The sequence below is a fragment of the Symphalangus syndactylus genome, chromosome 22 (genome assembly GCF_028878055.3).
Source record: "Symphalangus syndactylus isolate Jambi chromosome 22, NHGRI_mSymSyn1-v2.1_pri, whole genome shotgun sequence".
Taxonomy (NCBI): domain Eukaryota; kingdom Metazoa; phylum Chordata; class Mammalia; order Primates; family Hylobatidae; genus Symphalangus; species Symphalangus syndactylus.
In genome coordinates, this window is record NC_072444.2 from 9883000 (window position 1) to 9898724 (window position 15725).

General features: G+C 51.4%; 2 long non-coding RNA genes across 2 annotated transcripts in view; one reads left to right on the forward strand and one right to left on the reverse strand.

Annotated features, from left to right (window-relative positions):
- The window catches only part of LOC134735618 (uncharacterized), a 290658-nt gene that overhangs the window by 177541 nt on the left and 97392 nt on the right, over positions 1-15725 (forward strand). The gene's annotated exons all lie outside the window — the stretch shown is intronic.
- LOC134735616 (uncharacterized) lies at positions 1930-3625 on the reverse strand. The gene is made up of 2 exons (XR_010118891.1): positions 3415-3625; positions 1930-2773 (listed from the first exon to the last, which is right to left on the reverse strand). It is a non-coding gene; the product is annotated as an uncharacterized lncRNA (long non-coding RNA).

Below are 15725 nucleotides of genomic sequence, written 5' to 3' on the forward strand. Positions count from 1 at the left end.
CTCGCCAATTCTAGTTAAAAATTCTTCCTAAGGCTAAAGAGAAATCTGCTTAGGAGCCGGACCAACCGCTTATCCTGACCCCACAGGCTCGGGATAAGCCTTTTCCATTTCCCTGTCCCTCAGGAGTCAGACCAACATAGGTTCAAATCCCAGGTCTCCTCTTGCTCGTTGTATGACGTTAGGCAAATCACTTTGATTGTCTGAACCTCAGTTTCCTACCCTCTAAAACGGGGAGAAGAGGGCCGGGCGCAATGGCTCACGCCTGTAATCCCAGCACCTTGGGAGGCCGAGGCGGGTGGATTACCTGAGGTCAGGAGTTTGAGACCAGCCTAATATGGTGAAAACCCATTTCTACTAAAAATACAAAAAAAACCTAGCCAGACGTGGTGGCACACACCTCTAATCCCAGCTACTCGGGAGGCTGAGGCAGGAGAATCGCTTGAACCTGGGAGGCAGAGGTTGCAGTGAGCCGAGATTGTACCATTGCACTCCAGCCTGGGCACCAAGAGCAAAACTCTGTCTCAAAAAACAAAAACGAAAACAAAAAAGCAGGGAGAAGAGGCTGGGCGTGGCCTGTAATCCCAGCACTTTGGGAGACCGAGGCAGGAGGATCACTTGAGACCAGGAGTCCTAGACCACGCTGGGCAACCTAGCAAGATCCCGTCTCTTAAAAAATAAAATAAAATAAAATAAAATAAAATAAAATAAGGCCAGGCGCGGTGGCTCACACCTATAATCCTAGCACTTTGGGAGGGTGAGGCGGGCAGATCTCCTGAAGTCAGGAGTTCAAGACCAGCATGGCCAATATGGCAAAACCCTGTATCTACTAAAAAATACAAAAAATTACGGGGCGCAATGGCTCACGCCTGTAATCCCAGCACTTTGGGAGGCCAAGTTGGGCGGATCGCCTGAGGTCGGGAGTTCGAGACCAGCCTGACTAACAGAGAAACCCCAGCTCTACTAAAAATACAAAAGTAGCTGGGCGTGGTGGCACATGCCTGTAATCCCATCTACTCAGGAGGCTGAGGCAGGAGAATCGCTTGAACCCGGGATGTGGAGTTTGCAGTGAGCCGAAATTGCATCATTGCACTCCAGCTTGGGCAACAAAAGCAAAACTCTGTCTCAAAAAAAAAAAAAAAAAATTAGCTGGGCGTGGTGGTGCGTGCCTGTAATCCCAGCTACTTGGGAGGCTGAGGCAGGAGAATCGCTTGAACTCGGGGGACAGAGGTTGCAGTGAGCCAAGATCGCACCACTTTACTCCAGCCTGGGTAACAGACCAAGACTCCATCTCAAAAATAAATAAATAAATAAATAAACAAACAAATAAATAAATAAATAAAATATCCAGGCATGGTGGCATGCACCTGCACTCTCAGCTACTCAGGAGACTGAGGCAGGAGGGTGGCTTGAGCCCGGGAGGTCAAGACTGCAGTGAGCTATGATCATGCCACTGCACTCCAGCCCCAGCCTAGGCATCAGAGTAAGACCCTGTCTCTAAAAAAATAAAAAATAATAAAATAGGAGAAAGAATTATATCGCAGCAGATTGTGAGGATCGAATAAGATGATATAGGTTTTGCGCAAAATGCCTTAGTTTTTTTGTCACTATAAAAGTAACAAAAGACTTTTAATCAGAGATAATAACAAAAGTTTAAAATACAATGAATAAATTCTAACTAAAGAACATTTGATAAATAAAAAGCGGGCATTCTTTACCCACCACCCAAAATACTTACACTTACTACTAATATTTTGTTGTGTTTCTTTCTAGTTTTTTTTTTTTTTTGAGAGGGGTGGGCAGTCTCATTCTGTCACCCAGGCTGGAGTGCAGTGGTGCACACACAGCTCACTGTAGCCCCCAACCTCCTGGGTCAGGCTTCACAAAAGCGAAGGGTCTTGCCTAAGGTTATGCCAAGTGGAGACACTGGGATTTTATTTTATTTTTTATTTTTTTTTGCACACAAAACAATAAACATTTTCTAAAAGTACATACTAACAAAAAGATGCATATCAAACATATTAGGAAGGTTGCACATGGGAAGACGGGGAATAGAAATGGGGGGTGGGAATTAAAGAAAATAAATGAGAGAGGGACTTTGTATGGATCAATGATAATAACTCAATCCTCTATTTGACAAAGAAGAAGGAGAAGGAAGAGGAAGAAAAAGAAAGTGGGATAAAGGATCAGAAAGGGGGGAAAATAGAAAAAAATTAGAGTATGACTCCAGGGTAGACCTGTTTTGTTGTCGCTTGGTTCGTTGGTTGGTTTGACAGTTGTATTTTTCATATGTTTCGCCATGTTGGCCAGGTTGGTCTCGAGCTCCTAGCCTCAAGTGATCAACCCGCCTCAGCCTCCCAGAGTACTGGGACTACAGGCGTGAGCCACCACATCCAGCCCCCACATTGCTTCTAGCCTCTGTGGTCGACCTCCCAGACGGGGCGGCCGGGCAGAGGCGCTCCCCACATCTCAGATGGGGCGGCCAGGCAGAGGTGCTCCTCACTTCCCAGACGGGGCGGCCGGGCAGAGGCACTCCTCACTTCTTCCCAGACGGGGCGGCCAGGCAGAGACGCTCCTTACTTCCTAGATGGGGTGGCGGCCAGGCAGAGGGGTTCCTCACTTCCCAGATGGGGCGGCCGGGCAGAGGCGCTCCTCACTTCTTCCCAGACGGGGTGGCCGGGCAGAGACGCTCCTCACTTCCTAGATGGGGTGGCCGGGCAGAGGCGCTCCTCAGATCGAGACACTGGGATTTTAACCCGGCTCTGGTAGGCTCCACCTGCAGGCCAGAGAAAATGACAGTTCTTCATTTCTTTCCCAGGTGTTGAAGCAGATTGTGGAAGTTTGATGGATTTCTGCACAGCCCAGCTATGTCTAGAATTTCAGTAGAGGATGGGCTTCGGAGATAGACAGAGCTGGGCTCAAACCCTGGATCCACTGCTTCTTAGCTGTGTGACCTTGGGCAAGTTCCATACCCTCTCTGAGCCTCAGTCTCCTCTCCCTCTGTACAACCAAGGCTGGCAGGAGACAGGTATTGGTAAAAATGTTAGTGTAACCCAGGCATATGGGGACATGCCCAGTGCCCCATATCTACAATCATTACATGATATTGTTCTTTCCCAGGACCTCCTGTACCTCTGACACGAGTTCTCATCTTCTTTATTTCTCCCAACACTCTGCTATTTGAGGAAATAAGACACTCAGTGGGAACCTGACTTCCTTGCGGTTGCCCATGTAATGGAGGAACTAAAATCTGAACCGAGCCTGCAGGTGGTCACGGCCCAAGCCCTTTTCACTTCCCCAGGTTGGGAGCACCAGCCTGGGGATCTCTCTTTGGCTTCTCAAGAGCTGAATGGTGCAGAGAAAGAAGATCAGGTTCCCACAGTAGTACAGGGGCAGAAGGGAAGTGCCCCCACTCACCAGCTGTGAGGAGGATGCCTCCAGCCACCGGGAACAGAAGTTCCTCGTTTCATCAACCCATCTCTGTCAGCTTTTGGATTCTGAAAGTGGATGGCTCAGGACCTCCTTTGGACAGTGCAGGAGGCAGCTGACCACAGCAGCAGGGTGACAGGATGGGGTCAGACCCGTGCCTGCTGAGTGGCACCACACACTCCAGTAGGTGATGTGTCACGTGACTTGGTGTTTTTCAGCAACTTGCAAGGCAGGAGGTGGGGTCCCCCCTCTCTTCCCGTGTTTCCTCCCCCTGTAGAGGAAGGTAAGGGCCTGATACTGACACAGCACTGGGCAGTGGTTGTTAAGGTGTCCTGCCATCCACTTCAACGCCCACTGGCGTGGCCCACTCGCCCAAAGCAGTGGGAAACATCCCAGCAGCCAGCTGGGTCAAGGGCAGTGTGGCAGGGACAGGGAGAATGCCTGTGCTCTGAGGGCGAGGGATGGAGGCCCAGCACATCCCTGAGCCTGCAGAAGGGCTCGAAGCCCTCCGCATGCTGGCTGGAAGTCACCAGTGTCCCTACCGTGCGATGCTGCCAAGCAGTTTGCCACTCAATGATACTGCAGGCACCCAGGCTGCCCACCAGAGCAGATACACGCCTGGCCTGTGGGTCCCGAAGTTGTCCTCGAGTTGCTCCCTCCCTGGGAGAGTGAGATCCACCCCCTGGCCCAGTGGCTTCAAGGCGCCCTTCCACAATGACCACAGTGCAAAGACGGCACCACAGCAGCGCACAGGTCTCCTGCAGAAATGCTCGCAGTTCCCAGGCGCGACGGTGGCAAAAGGGCGTGTCTTGTCTTTTAACTGTTTTCTGCATTTTCCAGAACACGGTGTGAGTACTTAAAAGAAATTTTTTTCTTCCAGTCTGGAGCCTTGTCTAATTTTTAATTTTTTTTTTTTTTTTTTTGAGACGGAGTCTTGCTCTGTCACCCAGGCTGGAGTGCAGTGGCGCAATCTCGGCTCACTGCAAGCTCCGCCTCCCGGGTTCACGCCATTCTCCTGCCTCAGCCTCCCGAGTAGCTGGGACTACAGGCGCCCGCCACCACGCCCGGCTAATTTTTTGTATTTTTTTAGTAGAGACGGGGTTTCACCGTGTTAGCCAGGATGGTCTCGATCTCCTGACCTCGTGATCCATCCGCCTTGGCCTCCCAAAGTGCCGGGATTACAGGCATAAGCCACCACGCCCGGCCCATGCCCAGCTAATTTTTAAACTTTTTTTATAGAGAAGGAGTCTTGCTATGTTGCCCAGACTGGTCTTGAACCCCTGGGCTCAAACAATCCTCCAGCCTCAACCTCCCAAAGTGCTGGGATTACAGGCATGAACCACCATGCCCGGCCCATACAATGAAATATTATTCAGCCTTAAAAGGGAATAAAATTATGACACATGTCACAATATGGAGGAAACTTCTGGACATTATGCTCAGTGAAATAGGCCCATCACGAAACGACAAACACCGTATGATTCCACTCAGATGAGGAAACTAGAGTCGTGAAATTCATAGAAAGTCAAAGGGAGGCCTGGTGCAGTGGCTCACGCCTATAATCTCAACACTTTGGGAGGCTGAGGTGGGTGGATCACCTGAGGTCAGGAGTTCGAGACCAGCCTGGTCAACATGGTGAAACCTGGTCTCTACTAAAAACACAAAAATTAGCTGGGCATGGTAGCAGGTGCCTGTAATCTCAGCTACTTGGGAGGCTGAGGCAGGAGAATCTCTTGAACCTGGGAGGCAGAGGTTGCAGTGGGCTGAGATGAAGCCACTTCACTCCAGCCCAGGCAACAGAGCAAAACTCCGTCTCAGCAAAATAAAAAAGAAGAAGAAAGTCAAAGGGTGGCTTTTCCCCAGCCACTGGGGGAACGGGGAAATTGGGAGTTGTTGTTTAATGGGTGAAGAGTTTCAGTTTTGCAAGATTCAAATGTCCTAGAGATTGGTTGGTTGCACAATGTGAACATACTTAACATGACTGAATTATACACTTAAAAATGATTAAGGGCCGGGGGCGGTGGCTCATGCCTGTAATCCCAGCACTTTGGGAGGCCGAGGCAGGTGGATCACGAGGTCAGGAGATCGAGACCATCCTGGCTAACACATGAAACCCCGTCTCTACTAAAAATACAAAAAAAATTAGCCAGGCGTGGTGGCGGGCACCTGTAGTCCCAGCTACTCAGGAGGCTGAGACAGGAGAATGGCGTGAACCCGGGAGGCAGAGCTTGCAGTCAGCCGAGATCGTGCCACTGCACTCCAGTCTGGGCAACAGAGCGAGACTCTGTCTCAAAAAAAAAAATAAAGATTAAGGGCACATTTCTCAAGGTCTCCTGAGGACTGTGTCATGATTTTTTTAAAAAACTATTAAGATGGCAATTTTTTTTTTTGAGACAGTCTTGCTCTGTCACCCAGGCTGGAGTGCAGTGATGTGATCTCGGCTCACTGCTACCTCTGCCTCCCGGGTTCAAGCAATCCTCCTGCCTCAGCCACCCAAGTGGCTGGGATTACAGGTGCCCGCCACTATGCCCAGCTACTTTTTGTATTTTTAGTAGAGACTGGGTCTTGCCATGTTGGCCGGGCTGGTCTTGAATTCCTAACCTCAGGTGATCTGCCTGCTTCGGCCTCCCAAATTGCTGGGATTACAGGCATGAGCCATCACACCCAGCCAAGATGGTAAATTTTATGTTACGTGTATTTTACCACATTTTTTTTTTAAAGACTGCTTCTAACCCTAAACCCAAAGTGTAGCATTGTTTATTCTTCAGCAGTGGTCTGGCTGGTATTGAGTTCCCGGTTGAAACAATGTTCCCCGCAAATTTGGAAGCATTGGTTCCACGGTTTTGCAGTCTTTTTTTTTTTTTTTTTTTTTTTTTTTGAGATGGAGTCTTGCTCTGTCACCCAGGCTGGAGTGCAGTGGCGCGATCTCGGCTCACTGCAACCTCTGCCTCCCAGGTTCAAGCGATTCTCCTGTCTCAGCCTCCCAAGTAGCTGGGACTACAGGCATGCACCACCTCGCCCAGCTAATTATTGTATTTTTAGTAGAGACAGGGTTTCACCATGTTGGCCAGGCTGGTCTCGAACTCCTGACCTCAGGTGATCTGCCTGCCTCAGCCTCCGAAAATGCTGAGATTACAGGTATGAGCCACCACGCCCGGCCCAGAGTTGAATCTTCACACATGCAGAGGCAATGGGAAGGCCTGGGACTCTGGGAAGGGGAGCTGTAACTGGCTGGCTCATTAAGTTCACAGCAACCCTGAAATGCAGGTTTATCTGGTTCTTTCCATTTTATATATAGGAAAACTGCACCTGGAGAGGTTAAACTGTGTGCCCAAAGTCCCCCAGCCAGGAAAAGACTGAACCAGGGGTTAGTCGGGGTGGAACCCCACACCCACAGGGCCCCTCAGAACGAGAAGGTCTGGGGAAGTTCCCTTTCTCACGGGGCCTCTGGAGCCCTCCCCATGCGAACTCCCCTGCTTGTATCTCCTTGCTGCTCTTACTTGCCCGAAGGGTTTGAGAATTTTGTTGAAACATGACTTCAGTTTGGTGGCCCCACTGTGTCACTGGGTTCAAGGTTGAGACCATGTGGGTAGCACAGATGAAGGGACAGCCTCTGGGCTTTGGTTGCTCCTTCTAGCTGGGAGGAAGAGGAGGGCGTCTTAGTCTGTTTCCTGTTGCTATAATAGAATGCTGCTGACTGGATAATTTACAAAGAAAATAAATTTATTTCTGGCCAGGCATGGTGGTTCATGCCTATAATCCCAGCAGTTTAAGAGGCCAAGGCGAGCGGATCACCTGAGGTCAGGGGTTCGAGACCAGCCTGGCCAACATGGTGAAACCCCGTCTCTACCAAAAATACAAAAATTAGCTGGGTGTGGTGGCTTATGCCTGTAATCCCAGCTACACAGAAGGCTGAGGCAAGAGAATCGCTTGAACCTGGGAGGCAGAGGTTGCAGTGAGCTGAGATTGTGCCACTGCACTCCAGTCTGGACAACAAGAATGAAATTCCGTCTCAAAAAAAAAAATTTTATTTCTTACAGTTTTGGAGGCTGGGAAGTCCAAGGCTGAGGGGCTGCATCTGGTGAGGACCTTCTTGCTGCATCATAACATGGCAGAGGGCATCACATGGTGAGAGGGAAGAGCATGTCAACTCAGATGTCTCTTCCTCTTCTTGTAAAGCCACCAGAGCAACCATGGGGGCCCCACCCCGATGACCTGATCTAATCCTAAATACCTCCCGAAGGCTCCACTTCCAAATGCCATCAACATAAGAATTTGGGGATTAAGTTTCCAACACCTGAAATTTGGAGGACACATTCAAACCACAGCAGTGGGTAATAATACCTGCCTACCTAATGGGGCAGGATCCAAGGACCTGGAGAGGAAAGGAAGAAGGAGCTTCTTAATGCATTTCAGTTCAACTCTGTCCATACTGCTGGCCTGCCTGTTTAGGGCACACTGTGGGGTTGCCAGGAAACAGTGGTGAGTGTCCTCCCAGCACTCACACAGGGAGGACACAGCGTGTGAGGATTGCTGAAGCAGGTCTTCTTTCTACAGCTTGAGGACTAGGGAAGCGTGCCCAGAGGAAGTCATGGGTGGGCCAAGGGTGAGTGGGAGATAGAGCGGGAGGGGAGAACAGAGCAGAGCATACTGGGGAACTGCAAGAGATTTCGAGTAGGAGGCAGAGAGCAGCCAGGCATGCAGGACCCCAGAGGCCTCAGTAAGGAGTCTGGTCTTTGGGGATGAGTTCTTGATTGATTCAAATGAGTGATGTGGTGTGAACTGCATTTTAGCAAGACTCTGCTGAGGTGTGAAGATGGCTTGGCAGGGCAGGGAGGGGCAGTTAGAAGGCTGGTGAGGTTGCTCAGAGGAGAGGATGGAAACCCAGCCTGGAAGGCTGAGGAGAGAGGCAGGTAGGAGGCAGAATGGAGTGAGGCGCGAAGCCCGTGGGGTCTAGGTGAAGGGGCTCATCTCTCCTGTCTGGGCAAGGTGCTTCTCGCTCTGCTCAGGGTCCAAGATGGGGGTTGTTGAGGGGCCATGTGTGGGGAAAGGAGCCCAGGCTGTGCTGGCCTTGCTTGCAGCCCTACTGGGACCATGTGAACTGCGACATGGCTCAGGCCTAGTCCTGAGCCTTCCCTGAATAACTAGGGCCTGAGTCCCAGGTCCAGGCTGTCATCTCCTACAGGTGGGTGCTGGGTTCCAGAGGGGCTACTGCTGCAGCCATCTGTGCGGGGGGCCTCCTCCCTGCTTTCTAAAGAAGCCTGGAGCAGTGAGCTTAGAGGTCTCTGTTCCAGGGAGTGATTCCAGCCACTGGGGGCTGCAGGGGCCAGTGGAGACCTAGAGACCGCCCAGAGGACAAAGAGAGGAGGAGAGGTGGGGAGGGGGCCACCCTCTGCCCTTCCCTGAAACCCTGCCACCTGAGCCCCCTCTTCTTACAGTTTTGTAAGTAGAAGTCCTCAGAATCATCCTCCCCGATGTGGGGGATGTGGCCTCACTCTGTCCCGCTTCCAAGCCTGTGTCCAGGCCAGCCTTGAGCTCCAGGTGTGCACACATCTGCCTTGATTTCCATGGCATAAAGGGCCTCAATCTCCGCACCTTCCCCATAACCTGCCCCTCTCCTGTGTTCCCCTCCACAGTGAATGACACCTCTAAACCCTGGATGCCCAGCCAGAGTCCCCAGAGGCACCCTGGGTCTTCTTCCTTCGCCCTAGCCTCCCCAGCGTGGTCCAGGCCACATCATCTTGCCCTGAGACCATCTCACTGCTAGTCTTCCCACCTCCAGCCTCACCTCCCCAGGACTGTCCCCTCCCTCCCATCTGCTCTTCCTTAAAAAAAAAATTTCATCCTCACATTGTGGTGACACTAAATATGATTTGCACAATTCTTCCACAAATATCAAATTAATATGATCTTCCTCTCTCATCTCCTTGCACAACATATTGGAAATTACAATTATTATTAAAACAAAAAATAGATATATATTTATTTATTTGTATATTTTTATTTAGAGACTGGGTTATTAGACCGATTAATTTTCGTATTTTTGGTAGAGATGGGTTTTGCCAGGTTGCCCAGGCTGGTCTCGAACTCCTGGATTCAAGCGATCCTCCTGCCTCGACCTCCCAAAGTGCTGGGATACAGGTGTGAGCCACCACCCTGTCCGGCCCCTCTGCTCTTCCTAAATGCAGCTCTGACATGTCACCTCCTGCTTCAACACTTCCAGGACTCCCTATGGCCCTCAGGTGAAGTCTGGGCTCCTGATGACGTGGTCCTTCGTGTCCTGGCCTCTGATAACATTCCAGCCTCATCTCTTGCCTTCCTTTTCCAGAACATTCTCTCCGGCCACATCAAAGCACTTGCATTTCCTCAATCCTGAAACACCTCCTCGCTTCCCCAGCCTTTTGCACATGGCTGGAATACTCCTCCCACTCTTTCTTATTTATTTTTTGTGTTTTTAGTAGAGGCGGGGTTTCACCATGTTGGCCAGGCTGGTCTTGAACTTCTGACCTCAAGTGATCCACCCACCTCGGCCTCCCAAAGTGCTGGGATACAGGTGTGAGCCACTGCGCCTGGCCTCTCCTCTCCACTCTTGTGCCTGGATAACCTTTATTTATCCCTCAGATCCCAGCCCTGACAGCGCTTTTCCAACGAAGCCTTCTGGTGGCCAGGCTGGTTAGGTACTTCCTTGGTTTGCTCCTGTCCCAACATTGATTCATTCATTCGACAAATTCTTATGGCGTGCCAGCGATGTGCTAGGCTGTTCCAGCCATTTTGAATACACTGGGAATCAAAACAGACAACAGCCCCTGCCCCTAGTGGAGCTTACACTCAAGTGACGGGAGGGGAAAGGCAGACCATAAACAATATGCAGCCAGTAAGTAAATGATATCACCACAGGATGGTGTGTGGTAGAGGGGATGGTGCTGTGGGAACAGTGGAGCAAGTGGGAGGTCGGGGATAAGGGGTTGGGTGTGAGGAGGGTTGGCCTCATTGAGATGGTAGCCTTGGGGCCAAGATGTTGTCAATGCCCTCCAGCCACACACTCCTAGGAACACAGGGGCATCTGAGTAAGTTGGGTTTGTGACTATGTGCTATCATAGGGGTAGCACATGCCATGGGAAACTGGGGGGCAACTCAGTAAGCTGTGTTAGAAAGGACTTACAGGATTTGGGTTAGATGACTTTTGAGTGCTTAAGAAAGCAGGGCTTCAGGCCGGGCATGGTGGCTCACGCCTGTAATCCCAGCACTTTGGGAGGTTGAGGAGGGTGGATCACTTGAGGTCAGAAGTTCAAGACCAGCCTGACCAACATGGTAAAACACTGTCTCTAATAAAAATACAAAAAGTAGCTAGGCATGGGGGTGCGTGCCTGTAATCCCAGCTACTCTAGAGGCTGAGGCAGGAGAACTACTGGAACCTGAGAGGTGGAGGTTGCAGTGAGCTGAGATCATGCCACTGCACTTCAGCCTGGGTGACAGTGAGACTCCATCTCAAAGAAAGAAAAAAGAGGCCGGGCACGGTGGCTCACGCCTGTAATCCCAGCACTTTGGGAGGCCGAGGCAGGCGGATCACGAGGTCAGGAGATCAAGACCATCCTGGCTAACACAGTGAAAACCCGTCTCTACTAAAAATACAAAAAAAATTAGCCGGGCGTGGTGGTGGGCGCCTGTAGTCCCAGCTACTTGGGAGGCTGAGGCAGGAGAATGGCTTGAACCCAGGAGGCGGAGCTTGCAGTGAGCCGAGATTGCGCCACTGCACTCCAGCCTGGGTGACAGAGCGAGACTCCGTCTCAAAAAAAAAAAAAAAGAAACAAAAAAGAAAGCAGGGCTTCACTCTGGATTGGATGCTGTGCAGAAGCAAGGGTATTTCTATGGCTGAGGACATTACTACATTTTATCTAGAGGGAGGCAAGACTAGACCAAGGCTAGAGCTGTGATCAGTAAGAAGCAACAGCTTCTCCTATGAGCCAGGACGGGGGCATTGTATTCCTTTCTGGGTCCGCTGTAACAAATGACTACAAACTTGGCAGCTTAAAGCAACATAAATGTATCCTCTCACAGTTCTGGGGGCCAGAAATCAAGGTGCTGCAGGGTCGGTTCCTTCTGAAAGCTCTGAGGCAATCCCTGTGCTCCTTGGCTTGTAGATAGATCATTCTAACCTCTGCATCTTCCCATGGCCTTTCCCTCTGTGTCTCCGTCTTCTCGTTTTCTGTTTTTTTTTTTTTTTTTTTTCTGAGATGGAGTCTTCCCTGTCGCCCAGGCTGGAATGCAATGATGTGATCTTGGCTCGCTGCAACCTCTGCGTCCTTGGTTCAAGCGATTCTCTTGCGTCAGCCTCCCAAGTAGCTGGGATTACAGGCGCACACTACCGTGCCTGGCTAATTGTTTTGTATCTTTAGTAGAGACAGGGTTTCACCATGTTGGCCAGGATGGTCTCAAACCCCTGACCTCGTGATCCACCCGCCCTGGCCTCCCAAAGTGCTGGGATTACAGGCGTGAGCCACCACTCCCGGCCTCCTTTTCTGTCTCCTATTAGGTCATTCCTGGATTAGGGCCCATCCTAATGCAGGATGATCTCATCTGAAGATCCTTACCTTAATTACACTTGCAAAGATCCTACTTCAACTGTGACATTCTGAGGTCCTGGATGAATGTTTTAGGGCCTACAAGTCAACACCCACTGCAGGGATGATTGGTCCTTTTTGTGGCTTGGACAACGTTCATGTTTTATTTGTGCTCAGACATGATTGTGGAGTGGTCCTGTTTGTGTCGTGATCCATCGTGGTCGCAGGTGGTTTGTCTGTTGCTGATGTCTTGTGAAGGCGTTTAGGTTCAGCTGGAGAATACCGAAGCCCTGCTGGGCTCCGGGCGGGCTCCAGGAGGTCAGGGCCTGCTTTTCTCTTTCTCAATGTAGGGACGGGGAGTGAGGGAGACCTGCTGATGCCTGGGAGAGAGGCCCAGCCACAGGGGCAGGGCGGGCATGTGCCCTGAGGGTAGAAGGAGCAGCCAGAAGCCCATGGGCTATAGGGAAGCGAGCAAGGGGAAGCAGAGAGGTGATGGGAGGGTGAGGGCGTGCGGGGCAGGGTGAGGCTGGCTCTCACTCAGAGGGAAATGAGGGGCCACAGAGAAGCAAACATGACTAGCTGTGGAGGGAGCGAGTGTTGGGGGAAGAGCCTGCCTGGAGTAGGTTCAACAGCAAATGGAGAAGAGGAACTAGGGACAGAAAGTGGAGCAGAGAAATGGGAGGGCGGCTGGGGCAGCTGGCGGGGAGTGGAATCAAGAGGGTTTGCTTAATTTTCCATGAAGGAGAGGACACTAATGGTGAGCCTGGATGCTGCTGCCAGTGACCCAAAGGAGAAGAAGGACTGCCGCCAGCAGGATGGGGCACAGTGGGAGCAGGTGCCCTGATGGGGGAGGCGGGGATGTGGGGGCCGCCAAGGCAGGCAGGCTGGGAGCCATGGTGAGGGGCTCAGGGGTGCACTTCCTGCTGGTAACCCTGCCCCTGGCTATGGGCGCCAGCCTCTATGGGGAGCTGCCCAGGCCCAACCTGGCACAGCTGTGGAGACTCAGTAGTACTTGAAGCCCCACATACCACAAAGGGGACAGAGATAGAGACCAGAGGGGACAGGAACTCAAGAAGGAAAAAAACTCAGAAAGGGAACAAAATCCAGAGCCTGTCACAGATGTGGAAAGAGCAGGGGAGGAGCCTGGGCTGGGGACTCCCCTGCACTGTCCCTGCTCCAAAACCTCAGGGCTGGGCTAGAACCCCCACTGCATGGCTTGCCAGGCCTGTGACAGGGGTCTGTGTACCCTGAGCCTCAAGTTCCCCATCTGTAAAATGGGGACACTGCCAACCTCCTCTCAGGGCTGTGCCCGGGGGAATGCAGGAGGTAACTCGCATAAAGTGCCCGGCAGTGAGCCAGATTATCTTCCCTCCCTGTCTCCTCTCCTGCCCCACAGCCCTGCAGGTCTTTCAAAAGCGGGCACAGGGCCCAGCCTGCTGGCGGAGGCTGGAACTGCACCCGTGCACCCGTGCCCCTGTTAAAGGTAGAAGCTTCAGCATCCAATTCCCTCCAGGGAACAGGCAATGATTTTATTCCCTCGCCACAGAGAACATCCAAACTCCACAGGCATTCAAGGACCTTCCCTCCACTCTGGCACATGCCAGACTTTAGTCCACCCTGCCCCATCTGTGCTCCCACAGTAGCCTCTGCATGCAGCACCCTCCTCTCCACCACGTGGAGACATCCAATGTCATGCTCTTTGAAGCCCCCCTCCCCTCCCACAGGCAGAATTAATGGGGAACTCTCTCTTCAGCCTTTTTTTTGTGTGTGTGATGGAGTCTCACAGTGTCACCCAGGCTGGAGTGCAGTGGCACAATCTCACTCACTGCAACCTCTGCCTCCTGAGTAGCTGGCATTACAGGTGTGCGCCACCATGCCCAGGTAATTTTTGTGTTTTTAGTAGAAATGGGAGTTTCGCCATGTTGGCCAGGTTAGTCTCGAACCCCTAACCTCAGGTGATCTGCCCGCCTTGGCCTCCCAAAGTGCTGGCATTACAGGTGTGAGCCACTGAGCCCAGCCGTCTTCAGTCTTCTTGAAACACCTGGACTTGATTCTCTAGATTTGCTAAGCTGTGAGAAAGAGCACTAGAACACCTGCTTGTCTCCCTGCATGGAGAGACTCATGAGAGGCCAGGGACCCCCTTATTCACCTGCTACCCCAGGGATTTTCTATCGTCTGAACCTGACCAGTCACTGCCCGTGCCTGAGACCTTCCCAAGGAAGCCTCCCCTACTCTGGGTGAGGGTGTGTGTGATGTAAGTTTCTCTGCATTTTCCAAAATATCTACCTGAGCATACATATATATATATATATATATATATATATATATATATATATTTTTTTTTTTTTTTTTAAAGAAAAATATCCTTCAGTGCCTTCCTGGTAATTCCCTAGCAAGGCTTACAGGGCAGGCTCTCCTCCCCGCTCCCACTCACCAGCCACCCCCATTCCATGTCCTCTTTCCACACCCCTCTCATGGTGGCCCCTCTGCTGGGAAAACCATGGTCCACATGCCTCAGGTAATAAATTCCTATTGCTATTCTCACCGGCTCCATCCTTCCACTCGAGCTGTCAAGGGTCTGGACAGCATCATGAGTGCGTGGCTGTCTCCCTCTAGGTAAGCCTCTTGTAGTAGCTGGGGTAGCAGGGGTGGTGCACTTCCATAGGCCCAAGTCATGGACGTCCGATCCAAGCAAGTTGAATGAAGCAAGTCCTCACTGCCATAGTTTGCTCATTTGCAAAATGAAGGGTCTAGACAGAACCTCCCAGGTCTCTCTTGACTCTGAAATTCTGACCTATATTTACTAGTGAACACATTTTAGGCAAATGGTCATCAAACAGCTGATCCTCGGCCAGGATCCCCTGGGGAACGGGCTGTTCAGCCAGTAGATGTCTTTCTCCACAGGATTTACCACCTCTCCCACACTGGGGAGGGGAACACGGGTCCACCTTCCCTCCTTAGCAGGTGGCCCATCAATGGGCACAGGATTTCGGGGAAACCAGCAGTCACTTCTCATCCGGGGTGGGCTTGTGTCCCAAGATGGGGACAGGCTGTGTCCCTCAGCAGCACTGTGCCCACATGAGCATAAGGCCACTGCCGATCCTGGTAGTTAACAGGAAGGGCTCATCCATCTGTGATTGTCATCCAGAGCTAATTAGGGTAAGAGGCAGTTGAGACCCATCTTGGGGTGTGTATCTCTGAGGGCACCTAAAGCATAATTGGAATCAGAAGTATGGCACCAGCTAAGCCAGGTTTCCACAGATACATGCCTCCCCAGTTCTGCTTCCGCTTAATTGGGCCCTTAAAGTACATGAAATATCAGCTGGGGGCCTTGGCTCATGCCTGTAATCCCAGCACTTTGGGAGGCCGAGGCAGGCAGATCACCTAAGGTCAGGAGTTTGAGACCAGCCTGGCCAACATGGCAAAACCCCACCTCTACTAAAAACACAAAAATTAGCTGGGCATGGTGGCTGGTGGCTGTAGTCCCAGCTACTTGGGAGACTGAGGCAGAAGAATCGCTTGAACCCGGGAGGCAGAGGTTGCAGTGAGCCGCGATCGCACCACTGCACTTCAGCCTGGGGGACAGAGTGAGACTTTCATCTCAAAAAAAAAAAAATTCCTTGCAGGTATGCATATTGTTGTGCCTTCTTTGAGATGCCAATCTAAGTTTCACTCTGCAACTCAGATTCTGAAAGCAAGAATGCATGGTGGCTCAGTGGCTCACGCCTGTAATCCCAG